The sequence below is a fragment of the Poecilia mexicana genome, unplaced genomic scaffold, assembly GCF_051168715.1.
Source record: "Poecilia mexicana isolate PSO_F unplaced genomic scaffold, ASM5116871v1 scaffold_3, whole genome shotgun sequence".
Classification (NCBI taxonomy): domain Eukaryota; kingdom Metazoa; phylum Chordata; class Actinopteri; order Cyprinodontiformes; family Poeciliidae; genus Poecilia; species Poecilia mexicana.
The window spans coordinates 24,251,736-24,271,344 of NW_028263372.1; the positions used below are offsets into that span (position 1 = coordinate 24,251,736).

General features: G+C 36.1%; 1 protein-coding gene across 1 annotated transcript in view; it reads right to left on the reverse strand.

Moving 5' to 3' along the window:
• Nucleotides 1-19,609, reverse strand: part of csmd1b (CUB and Sushi multiple domains 1b) — a 436,793-nt gene that overhangs the window by 303,819 nt on the left and 113,365 nt on the right. The gene's annotated exons all lie outside the window — the stretch shown is intronic.

Below are 19,609 nucleotides of genomic sequence, written 5' to 3' on the forward strand. Positions count from 1 at the left end.
ATTCATTAGTTTAAGTGTCAACTTCCTGATAAACATTTGAACATTACATATATTTTAAAGTTTCATTAAGTGGGATTCCAAGATACTTTTACATATTCAAAACATGATTTTTAAGTAATAGAACAATTAGTTCCCCTGCTAATTAGTTGATTTTACTGTGTAGTTACTAACTCTGTTATTGGCCCAGTTACTTTTTTGATAAAGTAACTAGAAACTACAACTAATTACTTTTTCAAGATAACTAGCCCAACACGGTTTAAATAAAAGAACAGCTGACATTCACATTTATAACATGAAATCTGTTTCAATATCTTTTAAATAAAGCGCTGAATCCAAGATACAATTTAAAACTGAGTCAAGGATGTGATTTTATTGAAGGATGAGGCTGAATTTCACATCAAGGCCTGAACCTCCTCTTCACCTACTTTGTCTTGTTTGCTTGGAGGTGTGAATTTCTAAGTAATAATTAGAGTTGATATCAAATATCTAATTCAGCTAGAGAGAAAGTTCAACTAATTAAAGCAAGTTTATTCTATTTTATGACTTAAATATGAAGGTTTTCCCTTGTTCATTTTCAAACAGATGTTCCGGCAAAACCAAGACGCATACATTTAATATTGAAATGTCCTTAAGAAAATGGAAGATAACATTTATTTTTATGTTAAATCTGTGTTTTCTGGAATGGTTTAGAGGTTAGCGTTTTGTGTCAAAACATATTTTCTTTCGTTCCTCATAATAATCATATTTCGTCTTCAAGGTTTGCGGAGTTGAATCGCAGGTACAGGTTTTCGGAAGTAAATGGATTTGGCTGTAATCATAGTTCATTAAGACGCCACTGTTGAATCGCAAGCTGTCTGAATAGAAATGAGGTGTGAATGTTTCGGCCCATGAAGCTAACAAGCAGATCCTGCTGAAACCAGAGAGCACGGCAGCAGAAGTCCGACAGAGCAGACAATTTCATAGAGGTCATTACAAGAAACATTGTGGAACACCAATAAATCTAAATTTAGATTTAAAAGTAGCTTTAGATCAATGAGTAAAACTAGATTTATTTTAGATTTGTTGCCTTTCACTAAAATTCAGGTCTTCATGGAGTTTTTATGATTTTTTCTTCTACATTCACTCTTGCTTGTTTCCTTTCCACAATCCAAAAGTTAACCACAATTACTGATTACATTAAATTAGGAAAACAGACATTAAAGTGAATGTGTTTAATGAACCTCAACAGGTTTCTTGAGTCTCTTTATTTGCTATGTGCATTTTCATTGGTTAACTTACCCTAAAACAAATAAAGCATTTCAAATCTACAATCATGTGTCCCATAAATAAGAACCTCACCCAACATGTTCTTGTTGATTTTTTGTAACAAGAAGCACAAATTTCCATCTGTTTACCATCAGCTGCTATTGCTTTGAGTCTCTCTTGCATTTTTCCCCAGCAAGTTATGACCTTTGATGACATTTGAAAAATATCTGTAATGAAAGCCTGGAAAAAGTGAAGGTACAGAAGTAAATAACCATCTTAACTTCAACTGTTGTTTTTAGATTAATAAAGTTTTTATTTATTAATATGATGAGTGAATTAATTATTCCCAGGCAAAGCGCCTTTGCAGGTTAAATTAATCAGACAGGATACAATAATAAAAGACAGAACGTATTCACAGACTTAATCAGTTTTACTTTTTTCTTCTGTCACTGCTTTTAAAATCCTCAGTGTGACTCTGAGTTTAGACCTCCTGAATGTAACTTTATACTCTCTTTTGACAACATTATCTCTTCTCTTTCATTGCTTCTTCTGAATCCCCCAAACCTGCTTTTTTTTCACCCACTTCTCTTCCTCTTCTCATTTCCAAGAAGATTGCCCTAAATTTCTTTGAAATTTAAATCGGATTGATACATAAACATTCCTCTATAAACTCCTAAGTCAGTCTGAAAGATAGAAAGTGTGTTCTAGAGTAGAACGAAAGAGGAAAAATCTTTATATAAGAAAAAGAGATAGCACTGGAGAGAAAACTGTCCATCTAGGTGGCTCTTTGTGTGAAGTTGATCCGTCAGCTGTCAGTCTGCAGTCACAAATATCTTTAGTTGCTATAGTAACCATAACATCTTCTGCAGGAAAAAAAAAAAATGCATTATATATTCAAAGTCCAGCCAGGTGCTATGCTGTGCTGTAATTAACCAGAGGGCTAAAATTATGCAAAGCAGGCTGAGTCATTGGCAGATATGAGTTTAGTTTTGGAAGGACTACACTATTTTTCTCTACTTATCCAAAGAACTTATCCAAACTGACAAACGGGAGGACGTCTTCCTCTCTGCATTTCCCTGATCGTCTAGTGAGAATAGTTAGTTCAGTTCACATTAGTCAAAAATAAAATTCAGACAGTAAGAAGAAACAAGCAAGCCGACAGGTTTATCTCCAGTGCAGGAAGAATCCTTCCAGTTATCTCGCTATTCGCAGGGCATTTCTGTTTTTACGGACATTTGCACACTTAATTCTGCAGCGGAGAAGATCCAGCTGTGTTGCTTTGTGTGCTGGTATGATCTATATGGACGCACCTGCTGACAATTTGCACAGTAATAAGGAAAAACCCAGCTAGGTTGAGTTCATCGTATAAGCCTGTAATTAACATCGAGTCTTTCTAAACAAATTAGCAGAAAGAGACAGAGATAGAAGCAAGCTAACACGTGTAAACACACACACACACACACTCACTACAGAATTTAATGTTCCAATTATCCACAAATGTAGGCCCACACAAGCCAGTTTGACATTTAAATACTCCTACGATATTTTCTTTCAACGTCCACCAACATTTATAAATATGGCAATATCTAAGAAATAAACATTTATCTAAAAGAACAGCCTTGTCCTTGTGATTCTCTATTGAGAAAAGTACAATAATAGTTAAGATAGTTGACAAAATGCTCAAACAATATTCCTATCTTTTATGGAGCCAAAATTAACCAAAATATTTCAAACAGCAGATGATGGGTTCTCAAACGTAGTAGTCAAAAGTAAAACATTTCATTTTTAGATAAAGTCAAACGTTCAGAAGAAATAATAACAGCGGTAATGAGCAAATAGCCAACAAACACTTCCTGTCTACAGCTGTTTTTTTTGCACCTTAATTTTAGAAGAATTTTTATCTCATTTAATTCCACCAAATAAACTGTCTTGTTTACTCACAATAAAAATAAATGTAACCTAAAAAAATAAGAGACACAAAATAAATGAGGTGAAATTTACATATGCTGACATGACTGCTTATGCGAATTAGCTCATGCTATAATCCCATAATTACTACTATGAAAGCAAAGGAGCTAATATTGTAAAAAAATTAGTTGAATAAACCTTAGGATATAGTCTTTATTTTACATTAACTCTTTCTCATTTGCATGTTGAATTTCAACAGATGAAGTTACATATGAAGCCCGGGACTAATTGATTATGTTTAACCACTTACTAAATCATGACCTATGTAGGTAGAATGTTCTTGGTGGCATTTATTGTGAGTTGGTGCTTTATAAAAGAAACCTGAATTGAGTTGCATGAATGTTGTATAAATGTAAATGTTCTTTTGTCATCCCAATATGGCTGAAAACAACAATAGATTGTTTTTTTTTTTGTTTTTTTTTTGATAACTGATTGTTGTGAGCTTGTGAAGCAAATACCAGTCAGCAAAATGTAATCAACTTGGAGACTAAATAAAACCAGCACTATTCTATGTTATACTGTAATGGACTCAACCAAAAACTAATTAGTACACCTACAACTACAGATCAGTGTAGATAAATAATAATAATAATTTCCAGACTGTGAAGTATTTGTGTTATATTCAAATAAAGAAAAAAAAGAAAAAGAAAAGCTTTTAAAATGATTGATTCTTATGGTTGTATAGTACAATTTCTCTGTTTGTTTTTTGTGTACACGTTTCCTAGAGTGAGCAGGATTTAGGGTAAAAAGGGTTTTGGAAAACAGAGAGCATCATTTGATATTTGCCTCTCACATCAAAGTGTTTTCCTGTTTGTACGTTGATGTTGCTCTTGGAAAAAAAAAAAAAAAAAAAAGGCTTCTTTTGGACCGATTTCAAACTAGCTTTCTAGCAGCCAGCCTCTACACCTTGATATATCTAAAAACAAACAACCCTTTTTTTTCTTTCTTTTCCTTCTTTTTATCCGTATTCTCAGGAAGTGTAGATTCTGTATTATTGTTCCGCAAATACCCTGCGGGGGCTAAAAAAACAGCAGGAGATGTGTCTGGATAAATGCCAGCTCAGATGTTCTGAATTGACAGCCAGCCATTCAGCCAGCTGGTTAGTCAGCCAGTCAACCAGTGTGGAAAGAAGTGCCAGAGGCCTCGCATTGAATGCCTGCAAACGCTACAACAACTTATGATGTATGATTTTTATTTTTCAATGCAAAACATAAATCAACAATTACGCCTGAGGGAAGGGAGAAAGGGAGAGAAATCGTTATTTCTATAGATCTGTTACCTTGTAAAGTCAGAAAATCACAATTTACATGGATCTGAGGTAATTTCTGACCGGAGTCTCCAGATGGAAATGAGGATGTTTAATATGATAATATATCCCTCCCTGTAGGAAAGTCACTGATTTTGTTTATTCCACTACAGGTAAATCCGACTGCAGGCCGGTTACACAACCACAGGCTCGTGAAAAGTACTGTTCAGAGAGGATGACGACGGTGAGCACAGTGACCTTGTTGGTACCAAAGACAAACACTTTGTTTTGGATTCCAAGTCATCTCTCCGTTACGAATTACAAACACGCTACTCAGACTAAAATGTAATTTCTTCCTGAACTATTTATCATGTTTATTCCTGTTGCTAAAATCTTCTTCTTCATTACCTCTTCTTACAATTACTAAACATGACTGCAAAGCCTGCGTTTGAATTGAAACTATTTAAAGGATTACTTTATTCATTTCCTACTTTGAAAACAACTGTGGCATTAATAATAAATGGAAAGAATTAACAGCAGCAGCGCTGTCAAAAAAAAAAAGTTACACCTAGCAACAGGAAAGGCAACGCTGAGGAAATAAATATCATTAAAATGAAGGTAAGGTATTTTATTTTAACCCTTTCATGCATGAATTATGATCCTTTGTGTCAGGACTTTTTCCAATTTTTATTTATTTTTTTATTTTCTTAAGGCATAAAAAAGGTAGGAAAAGTTTTTTGTAAAAACAATAAAATAAAAAATATATATTTTTTTTAGGTGATCAATTGTAATTTTCTCCAAATACAAAGTTGTTATATGTAAAAATGCATCAGTAGGATTGTTATTGTTGTTTAGAGGTTATCTGATTTTACCTGCATGCTTTTTTTGTCTGTCGGCCATATTGGTTTTTAACAAAAATAATTTCTTGCATTTGCAGCTGATGGCCAGTAGTTGATAGTGTATTTTATGATGCATTAGTGTCCACTTCAGTGGTCTGTGTGCATTTATAACATAAAGATCCATAAGAAGCACAAGAAAATGGCTTTTAGACAGCTGTCCACTGTAGTGACCACTGTGCATGAAAGAGTTAAGGTATGATTCATGATTACTGTAAAAAAAGAATACGGCCATTGGAATAATTGTTTGATTCCTAAATAGTTAATTTAATAATTGAAAGAACAAAAGATGAAAAAATATCATTATGCAGTAAAAACAACAAAAATCATTAAATAAATAAATAAAATTCAAAGGACTAAAATGCTGGATGTTGGCAATGATCTCTGAGCCGAGGCAGTATAATCCTGATGTCCATGAACATTCAGCAACGTAAGTCAATGGTCACTTTTTAAACACCTTGATAGTCACTGGGTTGAAACCCATTTTCCCTCCAGAATTTATTGTGGTTTCTCAGTTGGTCCACATTGGCAAGATGGCTTCACTCAGTCCCATCCCACCACATCCCAAACATGAGACCTGGTGGCTGGACGCCATTAGAGCACAGCAAGCCTTATGTTGTTCAGAGAAACCTGCTTGAACTTTGGTAGAAAGAGTCATCAGAAGATGGGTACACTGGTCACATAGGAATAGATATGGTCAGCAGAAACACTTGAGTGTTGTGTGGCTTTTTAACAAGGCTCAGTTGTCAGCATGAGGCCCAAAGTCTGCAGGAAATAGTCCCCCACACTGTTACACCATCAACATCCCAGCTGTTTTCTGCACTGATTGTTCAGAGTCACTTTAAAAGAAATTAGACCTAATCAACATTAGTTTGGTAATTAAATCTAACATAAAGACATGCCAATCAGACTGCGTGTAAAAGCTTCATCTGGGATTGTTCTCTAAAGAATCTGTGAGTTTTCTGAGGGAGAATTTGAAGCCGCTGCAATTTTTCCTCCTTTGGTCTGATTTCTTCATGCTATATTTGCTGACCCACACTTCTTGCTCTTGCTTCAGTGCCCTTTCACTATCAACCATCAATCACTATGTTCCATCTAAGTGTTAAAACTAAACTGAGTCAGATGTTTTGCTGAAGTAAAACTTCAGTGGCAGAGCCTGAACTAAATCAGTGGCAAATAATAACCAAGGATGGTAGTTATCCTAGTGTGTGTGTGCATGTGAATATATCATTTCAGTTCATCTCAGGTCAGAGTGAAAACTACCTACTTGTATACGTCTGTTTTTATCTTTTCCCTCTATTTCATCCTTGCTCACATGGCATCCCTCCACTCGCCTAAATCTCAGTTTCTCTGTTCTCCCTCAACCTGGACTTTTTATTTCTTTTTTTTATTGCTTCATCTTTGGTTCTGTATCACTCACCCACCTGCTGTCTCTCAGCAGTAACAGGTGTTTGGTGAGGCAGGGAGCCTGCAGATCTAAATGTTCTCATCAGTCCCACCGTCCAGCCCAACAGCTGATCTCAGCATCAGTCCACAGCACTGCTGCAGCGACCAGAGATCCTTCGAGCCACTTTTATTCTTGACAATAATACAATAAATTCATTTCTGTGCTGGCAAAATCCTCCTGGCTTTGTTGGGAACTGGAGAATCATCAACAGTGCCATAAAGAACACCAAGGGGTCCTTGTGTGCCACTTCAACACTATTTATGAAAGGAGTTATTGAGCTTATGAGACTTTAGGCTTTTAAAATACAGCAGGCATGAACTAGTATTAACATTGTTATAGAATATTATAATTAAGTCAGATCATTGCTTAAAATCAAGACCTTTATTAAAGGACATTCATACCATTATTATTACTGTTTTTTTTTTGATTTTATGAAATTAAGGAACCACAATTATATTTAAGTTTTCAGATTTCAAATTAAAGAAAAACACAATTTTTATAAGAAGAAAATATTTTTGGTAATCTACATGCCTAAAAATAATGAAGAAAGAAACACGGATAATAGAAATAACATCATTTGTAGCTTAATGAGTCAATAAATTCGAACAAAATAAATAATTTCTTTACACTTTTTAGCCACATTGTGTAAATCTGATACATACATTTAAAGAGAGATAACTGTTAAAATTAACCTTTTTTCTCATTTCTATACCTGTAAAAAATATTAATCAGTATTACTGTGTTATTGATTCTGGATACAGTAGTTAGGAGCCAGTGTAGAGGGTCACATAGCTAAAAGACGGCAGGTTTGAATCTCAGTTGGAGTCTTTCAGTGAGACGTTTCTCTGCAAACACACGAGCGTTTTCCCTTTTTCTCCCAAAATGCAAAACCATTCATTTCAGGTTAATTGGTGATTCAAAATTGCCTTGAGGTGTAAGGATTTGCGTGCACGGTGTGTTTTTCTTTGTTGATAATATAATTGCACAATAACTATAACAATTTGCTGCATTCCAACAAAAACATCACAAGATGTGTATAAATTGACATATAAAGGTGGGCACCCTGCAGAAATAATTATCTGCATAATATACAGGCTCATTTTGCATACTTTTCCTCGAACTGAATGTTTAGATCATAATGAGCATTCGTGTGAAAAGGAGAGAGGTGTATTAAGCCACAGGAGTAAATGTATTAATTTTTTTTACAACCGCTGTGGCTCTGTGCTGATTCCAGCTGCCAGTCTCCTTAATTCAGCTATCTGCACACTTTCTAAAACTTTCCTTTCAAACCCAAAATAGCCTTTGATATTCACAGCATAAGTTTTCACTTTTTTTTTTTTTGTTTAAGACGTCTTGTGATGAGCACATGCATAATCTTGTTAGCCACTGACGCTGCAGAACTCAGTTGGGTGGGCAAATGAAGGAACGAGAGAATGAAAAAAATGCTTATAAGGTATAAATCATGCATCATGCTGAGTTTCGGTGCCTGTTTTAGTCTCTGCAGAACAGTGAAAGTGTACTCAACTTTCTGATGTGTTGGTGACAAGCAGAAGCAGCTTAGAGAATTATCAAAGATACAATAGGACACAGACAGATGGACAGACCTACCAAGCGCAGAGGGACTTAGTTCTACTAGCTTTAGTATCCTCCATCTGTGTGTATGCAGTGTGTGTGTGAGTAGGTTTAAGTCCTCCTATGGTCCTGTGTTTCTCTTTTCCTCTGAAGTCCCACCTTCATCCCTCCCCATGTTCTTTCTCACTTTACTTCTCCCCTTCCCTACCCAGCCATACTCCTGGATTAGTTCCATTGCCTGGTTATCTAGCATTGGCCTATTTTCTTCAAAAAGTGTGTCCGTTTTACAGTCACTGTAATCTTGCTTGTGTTTGAGCATAAATGCAATTTGCGGCTAGATGCAATCAGTTCAATTTGGTTTTCCTCTTCCAGAAAAGGTGGTATCTATGCTAGAAACGTTGCATTTTTTATGTGGTTTTCCTTTGTGCCTTCAGTTTTTACTGAAGCTTCAAACAGTTACAGCGAGCAGCTTTTATGTGAGGCCATGTTTGTAACAAGGATACGAATTAATGATTGTTTTTGTTGAGCAAAATCATTTTATTGTTAATTGATGTAAGCGTTAGATAATATTAATATCAACATGTATGAATCTGAAAACAAGGCTATATGTAGCTGTTGATGGATTTAGCTGCAGCAATATTCTAGTCACTAAATGTTCTCCGATTTAGTTTTAAAATCAAAAGATTGAGCTCAGATCATGGTTCAAACTAGCCTGATTCTAATTTCTGAAAGATCTTCTATGCACCTGTATTCCTTCAAAAGTATTGGTAAACTGAGTATATACATATGTGGCACACAATTAAGAAAAATATGTCCTCTTTGCAGTTTCAGCAAAACTGCAAAAACACAACTGAACAAAGGAAAAAACTAAGAAAGGTGATGTAAGAAATGGACAAAAGAATTATAAATGGGTTCATTCTATAGGACCATTTAATCAAATGAGCCACAGTTAAAGTTAGAAACTAACAAAGCACAAGAATAATGCTGTGTGGGTTATATTCTAATTTCCTTATCCACAACTGCAACATATATCTGGCTATGGTTTGATTTTAAAGCATTTCAGCTTAGATGGGTTTTTTTCTGCTTTTTCACTTCTTTGAATGTTTTTCTCCGTCCATTTGACTTGTTAATCAGAATATGCTGTTCAACCGAACAATGTCTGGCACCATGACCAGCATGTACCACATCTGCTGCCTACATGCCACAGGCCACCTGGTTTCCACAAAATGACTGGACTAAATGTCTGAACTTCATACTCCTACTTTGAACATGCTTTCTTGATAATTGATTCAATTTCCGAGGATCCAGAGCATGCATGCACTGAACTGTTTCCATTAATCTACAACAATACACTTATTGCTGAATTATTTAGAAAAATGATTCCTGTCAAAAAATCAGTGTTTGACCTGGTCAGGGATGTTGGACTGCAATTAATTTCAACACAACGTTACAGAACATTTGTGTATTTTCTTAGTGAAAATTCGAAGCTGACAATATTCGTTTTCATTTATGTGTTAGTCCAAGTTTCTAATAAACTGTTCTTGCACTCCAGAGAAAAACAGCTCACTTTGCTACTTCCACTTACTTAAAATAACCTTTAGAGTAAACATTTTTCTTGTCAACATTTTAGTGTGCCTGTAAATAGGTGACTAATTATGTACGAGGGCTCGTTAGTGACCTGGGTGTGTCTGTGCTCTGCCTTGTTTGTGGAACAAATGTGATATAGTTCAACATTGTTTTACCCTTAGAGGAGAAAATATCTAAGCTACTTGAGAAACGTTAACAAAAAAGTGCTGGGAATCTACAATCTTGACGCGACTTTGAGAGAAATAAAACCTAAGTAAACAAGATCTTTGCTGTTGCATAGCAGGGACATGTTTCTGTCCAATATGTTAAGCTGAAACCTTGTTTGATTGTATGAATCTTAGCACAAAACATTAAATATTGTGCCTGCTGATTTTAATTCATAAAGGAAGAAATGCAGGACGGAACGAAGGAAGATTCATTTAAGATTAAGTGATTCTTCGGGTTGTTTTAGCACATCACATTTACAGCTAAAATTTTATTACATCCATTCTGCATTGACTCCTGCCATCTTGTCTTTGACAGATGTTCCCCATTATTAAAAAGGATTTACAAGACTTTGAGGTCACAGACAAGGACGAACAAGGCTTGCAATTGCTAAATCTTCAAAAAAACTATTTAATAAGTTGTCATTCTACTCTTTTGCACATATTCTCATTAACCTTTCCTGTTTTGTTTCTTTTTTGTTTTTTTGTAGTCTCGTTTTCTTCTTACTGATTCTGATCTGAGAGCCAGTTTCAGCAAAACATTAAAAATAATATCCCAGAGCATAAGAAAGGCTCAGGTTGAGCCTGAGAGGAAGAATAAATATAACAACTAGCCATGTAAAAAAAAAAAAAAAAAGCAAGAACTGAGTTAACTTAAGAGATCTAAATCTTCAGTTTAAAAGGAGAAAAAAATGTGTTCTTGTCAGCTGCGTTCACTAAGGCTAACAGAGGCTAAGCCGTGCTTTGCGATGACAGCACAGTTTAAATAAACATACCCAAAAACATTTAACTACAGATAATCATAATTCCTCCGCCAGCCAGGAATCCAACACACTACTGAGTGATCCAAGACCCCAAACAAACAGCAAAACACAAGCGGGAGCCTCCAAGGTGACCACACACCACCAGTCCCTGCCAAGCCGGCAGCGCCAGGAGCAAAACAGGCCCATGCTGCAATGTAGCACCTCCTGCTCTCTGTCTCCCCGCCTTTGTCCCTGTCGTTTGCATTGGTGGCTGTGCTATGTGAAATGTTGTCTATCTTAAAACTGGGTGGTTGTGCTCTGGGGGTGTTGCTCCAAAACCTGGTGAATCCACAACGGATTCAGGTAAAGGATTGGGCCAAGCAAAGCAGGGAAAAAGTCCTACGAGCTTAAATTTAAGATTTGTGCCAGTAATGATAGGGAGAGTGATAATCACAGTGATACTGTTGTGTATACTGTTCCATTTACCTGAGTAACGTTTTTAGAAAAAAAAAAAAAAAAACGTACTTTTAGGAGTATTTTTACAACACTTTTTACTTTTACTTGAGCCATTTTATTATGAAGTATTTCTACTCTTACTTGAGTAAAATTTCTGGATTTTCTACCCACTGAATGAAAAACATATTTTAACCAAAAATTCACCAGAAACAGAAACACACATGCAGTTTTTGTTGAAGTTTTAGACATTTTTTGTTTGTTTGTTTGTTTGTTTGTTTGCTTTAATGAAACTGATTTTGAAAAAAAAAAAAATCTTTTGCCTGATTTTTTGCTTCTTTATAGTCTTTCAGCTGCAAAATGTGTCCAGAGAGTTTAAAGCTTTGAGAAATAAATACCTGATAACACAAGGAATCAAGGAATGCATATTTTCCTGGATTTTCTTTTAAACATTTAGAGTTACTTGAAGGCAAACTATAAGCATTCAGTAAAATGTTAAGAGAGTTCTGAATGACACAACGATTATGTTCATATGACATAAAATGTCAGGTTTTACAACTATTCCATGCAAACTGTGGTGTATGCTCTCCGTGAAGAAAAAAGAAAAAAAATTGCATACTAAAAAACATGATTTTTCTAATTTATGCAAAACTCTACCTTCACGGCAACTTGAGCAGTCGAGGTTGTTATTTTTGACAAAGGATTTTGAAATTCTTGCAAAAACTGTTTTTCAGTCAAATAAAAATTTCTGGTGCATTTAGGCTTTGCAATAAGCTACTTAAAAATCAATGGACGGATCCAGAGCTTCTCCAATAGGTTTCACCTGGATCACTATTTCAGTACACACAGTGCAAAAACTGCACTTTTATTTATTATGCCACATGATGAGGAATACATCTCACTGATACTAACTTAGGACACTTCAGATTAATCACAAGTCATATTTCCATATGCATGCAATAAGTTAACATCTTTAAACTGTAACTGCCTCATTTCTGTAAGCATCAATAATATGAGGAGACGCCATTTCCCCAATTCTTGGACCATAATTTCTGATCCATACAACTTTCTTAGATAATTAGCCTAGTTGATTATTTTTGTCTCCGCAGGGAAGTCAACCCACACAGCAGGGCTGAGAGTGAACTGCAAGCTCCTTTTTGTAAGGACTTGGTTTTGGTTAGTTTCTCAGCCCACGTCTTTATATGGTCTAGAAATGTTGTGTTTCTGTTCAGAGAAACTCAGCCGTGCCCGCTGCTGTAAGGCTTTAAATGCGGGACCCGGGTCGAAATGTTTGTGTGCGTCCTTTGGGTTGTGTCCCCATCGGCGTCAAACTGGAACGAAGCCAGTAAGGATCTGAAACAAGTGGAAGGTAGTTTTGACACACGAGTCGATGCCATGCAAATAGCTTCCCTCTTCCATAAGCAATGAATTTAACGGTCAAGGATTAGTAAATGTTCACAGCTTGTCTGACTACTGAGAATATGTTTTTAAAGTTGTGTTGGAGGTACGATTTATATCACAGAACCTTGATCTTAGGGAAAAAAACAATCTAAAACCGCCTGAGCCCACAGAATAACTGTGGCATCTCCACCCAGAGGCTTAGAATAACCTACTTGACAAGCTCTTTGAAGAACTTTGTGCATGTCTTTATCCAGGTCCAAGAAATTCTGTTTTTTGTTTCTTTTTTTGAGTTACTGAACCAAATAATCCAGCAACTAATTTTGATTTATTTATGATTTTTTTTTTTTTTTACATTAAAGAACTTTGCTGAAATGAAAAACATGCACACAGACATTCCTGGAGCACCATACACTCCTCTTATTGTCAGATACACAAGAAAAGGTTTTGCATCCATTACAGTCTTCTCAATATGCCTTTGAAAGAAAGGCATGTTTTTAAATATGTCCTGATCTTGTAACTAGGAACCAATGCTCTTCAACAGGTTAAAGCTTAGGGGTGACTTCAAACTTTCATCTATGTCTATGTAGAGCTATCTATCTATCTATCTATCTATCTATCTATCTATATATATATATATATATATATATATATATAGCTCTGGAAAAAAATCTGAAAATTATCAGTTTATTTGATTTTACTTCCATAGGTTTATGTTTGAGTATGAACTACTGACAACTTGTCTCCGAAAGTCAAAGCAAAAATTTGGTATTTATTTGCAGAAAATGAGAAATGCTCAAAATAACTAAAACGATGCAGTGCTTTCAGACCTCAAATAATGCAAAGAAAACTAATTCTTATGTATTTACAGACAACAATACTCATGTTTTAACTCAGAAAGAGTTCAGAAATCAACATGTGGTGGAATAACCAGGAGGCTTTCAGTGGGGTTCAGAGCAGAGGGCTCTTAGTTTTTTACAGAGCTGTGTGAGTGCACATATATACATACAAAGAGAAAGAGATCGAAATATATATAGAGATTTACACATATAGATCTACATCTAAAATTATACACATCTATATAGATATGGATACGGATGGATGGATGATGTTTCGTTTCTACTCTAAGACATATAACAGAGGTAATAATGTCTGAGTAAGAGACAAGCTCTTCAGTTTGAGATAAATATTTTCACACTGTTGACATCAGCCATCAGAGTGAGTGGGATGGAGCAGAGTTAGTGCTGCTGACGCACAGCAGGGACTGGTAAGAAGGGGGCACAGATGCAGTTCAACAATTCTTCTATATATGATATTGCAGTGTTTCCCACACAGAACTCTGAGGGCAGTAAAACCAGTGAGTGCAAAACGAAGACAGAGTATATCCCATGCCTTATGTGCACCTCTGTTTGAGCAAAGAAAGAGAAGGCAGCTCCTTAAAGCTTCATTGCACTGTCCATGTCGACAAGCTTGACTGGTTGATTTCAGCAAGTCTCACAGTATCCAGGAGGGAGGAGGAGGATTTTTCAGCTAACCAACAACTGGAGCTCAGGAAGACAAGCAATGACAAAAGGATAATTGAAATCAGGTCCTATACAGTCAGCCCAATTTATTTAACGTAAAGATAAGTTAAGGTCTTTTATAGTGGAGATAAATCTAAGTATATAGCTGAATATGACAAGAGTGGCGGTGCTTTGGAGACCCCAGGGGCCAAAACGAAGACTGGTTAGTGGGCTCAACTAGGCAATATGTTACTTGTCCCTGTATAGTGTTTTGAGAAAAGTGCTAACATCAACAGAAGAGCTATGTTGAGAAAATAGAGAACCTCTTACGTGATCTAAATAGCTGTGGGAATAGACTTACTGTAACAGCTCACTGCACTTAAGGCAACAAGCTACAAAAACACCAGTCCTCTACTTTTTTTAAATTTATTTATTTATTTATTTTTACACTGAGGGCCTGGAGGAACATTTGAAATACACTTAGCATATTTGATTCACTCGAAAAAGTGTAGGTACCAAATAACTCTGGTGGCAGCTGACGTAAATCGTAGCATGGTACGGTTGCAGCTGGCATCTTTTCCCAGTTCATTGCCAAAGCAGTTATCTGCAGCGTTATTTTTTTTTCCTTTCAGTAATGAATTTATAGTTATGTAATGCATATGCTATATGTGTCTTGATGAGGCTGAGGATACACTCATAAGAAGAAGCAGGAAGGAAGAAATAATTTTGACACGCTCCATCTTCCATCTCTGAACATCAAAACAATCTGTTTTAAAGCTCATTAGATAAAATGAGCATTTGCATCTAAAAAAAAAGTAATTCCCAAAGATGCAAAATGTTCAGAGTGCTGCACCGGCACATATAAAAAGTTGAGTGGAAGAATAACTGGTAGAACAGAACGATGCATGAACAATAAGGATAAACACAGCCTTTTGAGGACTGGAAAGAAAAGTGAGATTCACAAAAGTGTGAACTGTTGGTGGAGTCGGTGCCACAACTGTTGCTTTCCTTATGTTAAGCTGAATCAGAGCTCATGTCAGAAGTTTCCCACCTGGGCGAAGGACAGAGAATTGAACCGTCTAAATATATGTGAGATCATTTAACAACAACACAACATGTACAACTGGTGCATCTGAGGCTATTGTTTCGAGAAGAATAGAACGAGAAGACTTTCAACACAGATTGTTCTGCTGCCAATGCCAATGACAACACCTCCTGTTGTTCCACACTTTCTGAAAGGTTACATCTTTGCGGGATACCACGATCCGCACTTGTGATTTATGAATTGCCAGAGGCGGCCCAGAGGTGGCTCATCTTTGCAGGTATATGATGGAAATGTTTAGTGAAAGTAGCTAATGGGGTCAAGAGGAACATGAGAGACATCAGACAAAACAATGCAGGCGAGATGAAGGGCTCTTTAAATCAAACTGGGCTTCCTGTAGCACTCGACAGAAACACAAGCTTATCGCCTTCGTTCCGCAATGTAGGAATTTATGCAAAACACTGCATGGAGGGCACACGCTGTTATGACGTGCTTTCAGGAGGCCGACTTTTTTTGCATCAGAACTTTATTTGATTATTTATCTGAGGGTGAAATTTGTCACCAAAACAAACATAATTGTGAGTGGCTGAAAAATGGCACTCTGTGAGTAATGTATCTACATAATAAGAGTTTTACTTTTGTAATTTAATTACTGAAATAAATGAACCTTCATGCCATGCTCTAATTTTTAATTAGATACACCTGTATTTGATGGTGGTACACACGTACAAATATGAATGACTTTTTCTTTCGTCTCTGCTTCCATCATTTTATTTTCACATCTCTTCTATCTTCTTTGTTTTAACAGAAAATTATTTCAGTCAATAAAAGGCTGGGCTTTTCATAAACTGCTTTGAAAGTAAGTAAGTGAAGTGGCTAATAAGTTAATGAATCTGTATTGTGTCTCTTGAGACTAACAATCTAATGAAATAATCTTGCCGCATCTCATCGGGGCCGAGCAACTAAGTACAAACAAATCCTTTTTTTAGTCCTTCTTCTGCCTCTGAAGAGTAGACAGTTGAAAAACACAGCATGTTTAGGACTTCTCCCAACTCTACCAGAATAATAATACAATTAAACACAGGTTAATAAAATTAGCTTCTGCCACCGTAGATTATGACGAGGAAGAAAATATGATTTCATTCTCCTGCGAGACTGATAAAAAATATTACGTTGCTTAATAAAAGGCTACAAACATGCTCTGATGTTTGAGAGTATTTTCTCACTTCCACCTTTTTTTAAGCTTTAGTGGAAGAGATGATAATTTTGTTTTTTATTGCTCTGCCAGTTCTCTAGTTTAATTTATTATTGCTAGAAGAAGAAATTACAAACAAACTGTTCAAAAAAATGAATTAGAAAAAAAGGTGGTGAGAAACAATATAAGGAGCAAATGGTCGATTTATTGAAATAAAGCAAACTTCAAAACACTGTTTGTAGCCTTGAGTCATGGACAACCTCTGTGTTGATGTAAGCTATTATCTTGCACAAAAATATCTTTATAAGTTATCCTTCAGCAGTTTAAGCTTTTTGTAACGCAAAACAGGAGACAGGATCTTTATTTTTATTTATTTCAATCAGCAGCTGAACAGGCTATTCTCATCTATCCAGAAACAAAATGTCTTTTAAACAATGACACATGACATAGCTGTGAAGTGTTTTCAAGAAAAAAAAAAAAAATAACTGTACCAGCAACCCTCCACTTGGTGCATTCCCAGCTCATCCCTCCTACACACAGAGAGCACTATGAATAAGATTTCCTTATTTTACCAGCTCTGTACTGTATATTTTGTTCTCTTTGCCCTTTCTGAAGCAATATTAGCATTCCTTCCTTCCTCTTTCACCAAGCAGGAACTCTGCCCATTCATCAAAACCTCACAGATCCCTGAGCGTTTTTGTTGATCGTCAGACGAAACAACAAAATCTTTACTTTTTTTTTTTTTTTTTTTTTTTTTTACATAGTGATGAAAAGAAATTTTAAACATGCAAAACAGAATAACCTGCATTTGGTTTTATGCTGAATCCTTGGTGATAGAATTCGACTTATTTATTTTTTTACTTTGGATGCTTTTCGCAGTCGGTGGGTTTCTGCAATAAAATATTAATTTTAAAATCAATCAAAAATTGTGAAATGTTTGTTTTTGAAATGTTATTCCTTATGGTTTTAATGTGCAGTTTTAAAACGACGTTAAACAGGGTCAGGTTAATTGATCTCTCTTTAGGTGTGTGTGTGTGTGTGTGCGTGTGGGGGTGCGTGTGGGTGTGTGTGTGTGTGTGTGTGCGTGTGTGTGTGTGTGTGTGTGCATGTGCGTGCGTGCGTGCGTGCGTGCGTGCGTGCGTGTGTGTGTGTGTGTGTGTGTCTGTGTGTGTGTGTGCGTGTGTGCGACCCCGCCTCTCACCTGTTGACAGGTGGAGACAGGCACCAGCGTCTCTCCCATGTATGATGACGGATGGATGGATGTGCATTAGTGACTGTTTTGGGTGAATGTGTAAACTGTTAAGTAGAGGAGTTTCTGTTCTCCTAAGGACTCAGTTTGACAGGAAATGGTTCTCTTCTGGGCATATCTGTTATTTACATTGTCCTCACTCAACTTTATACTATATGTTCTATCAAACGCCAATATGTTAATATCTGTGTTATGGTTCACATTTCAACATGCTTTCCTAACAAACCTTTCTACTTCCATCATCTTCATTCTGTCCATCTGAGAAAGGTCTAATTGTCTCTCTACTAACTCTACTAATGATTCCTATGGGAATCTAAATCAATACGTAGCATGGTGGAGCTACAGACAGAATCAACACACTTTCTTTCTGAAGACTTATTGCCATAAGTCGTTAAATATCAAATATTACTGCCCAGGAAATAGAAAAGCCTTGATAGTGGGATGAAGTATTTTTTAAAAGTCAAGAACAAACTGTGTATCTGCTCCTTAAAACCTGAGGTTCCTTTGAGAAAATAAGTAACAATGTCTTAAATACTAGATGTCTCTTTTATTTTGGTTAACTTGTCCTGACATCTTAACATTGTTCTCTATTGGCTGGTCATGTAATAAACAGCTTAATTCATTAAAAACAATTCCTGCCATACCTGTGATCAGGCAAAATGTATGAAAAGATGATCATGAAGATATCAACTGTCTTACAGTTAGTGAGTTTATTTTATTTTAACAATGTTACCGACATTAGCAGCTTTAGTATTTTATAATCTTCATCCTTTCATGATTTCCTCAGGAGTTACTGGACTCCCTGTTCTAAATGTATCTCAAAGGAAAGTGGATCCAACACAGTGGAGTGGATATTGAGTTTGCAAATTATTCGCTGATTTTTATTGTCAACAGAAACTCGTTGATATTGAATATTATAAGTTAATCAAGACAAACAGTTGGTGTCCCTTAGCTATAACTTTGTGAAATTGTTCGAAACAATGCTAAATTAGTACTGAAAAGCTGCAAAAGGAGATGATTCTAATCATTTTGCAGCTTGAGGGAGTAATGGCAATCAGTCTGTTTTTAGTGACACAATAAGAGGACTTGATGTTCATAATTGATACTAAAAAGCCATAATTTCTTCTTCAAATAAATATTAACGACGTTACCAAACTCTTAAGATCAGAGAGTATTTGGAGGCTGCAGGCTGTGTGACACTGATGCTGCACAGCTTGAGGGGTGATGGTCTGAAACTCAGGTTGCGCTTTTTTTGTGTGGAGTTGACATTAATGGGTTATGTTTTATCCAAAAGGAGTGAAAGTTACATTAACAAGCAACACTATGCTGATCTAAGACTTTTGTGTTCATGACTGCTTGGCAAATGCAAGTCTTTATTGGACTGGGAATCTGTCCATGTGTTACCCCACCTGACCCCTCTGTGAGTGAAATAACTTTGGGGAGAAGACTTTAATATCTGCCTCCTTTCTTGTCATATTTCTGTCATAAAACAAAGGTTCAAGGTGGCAAAAAGTGAATAATTACATGTAAAATTAGCCATTTTATGTTATTTGATGTGACTTTTAACTTTTAATTCCAGGGAAATTTTCTGCAGTGGTGATGATTCTTGCATAAATAGTCCTTTGGGCGAGTCCCGTCTTTCTCTGGCCAAAACCAGTCAGAATACAGTAAATTATCTAAATTTGTAAGTAGGATTTGTGCTCATAAAATGGTTTCCCTTCTCACAGCAGTAAACTGGAGGTGCCAACTCTCCATTCAATAGATGTGCAAAAACCAGAAAATTAACTGACATAAGTTGTATACTTTTAAACTGATGTTGCTGCGATCCGCATCCTTTTCAATGTCACACTAGGCCGTTGGCCA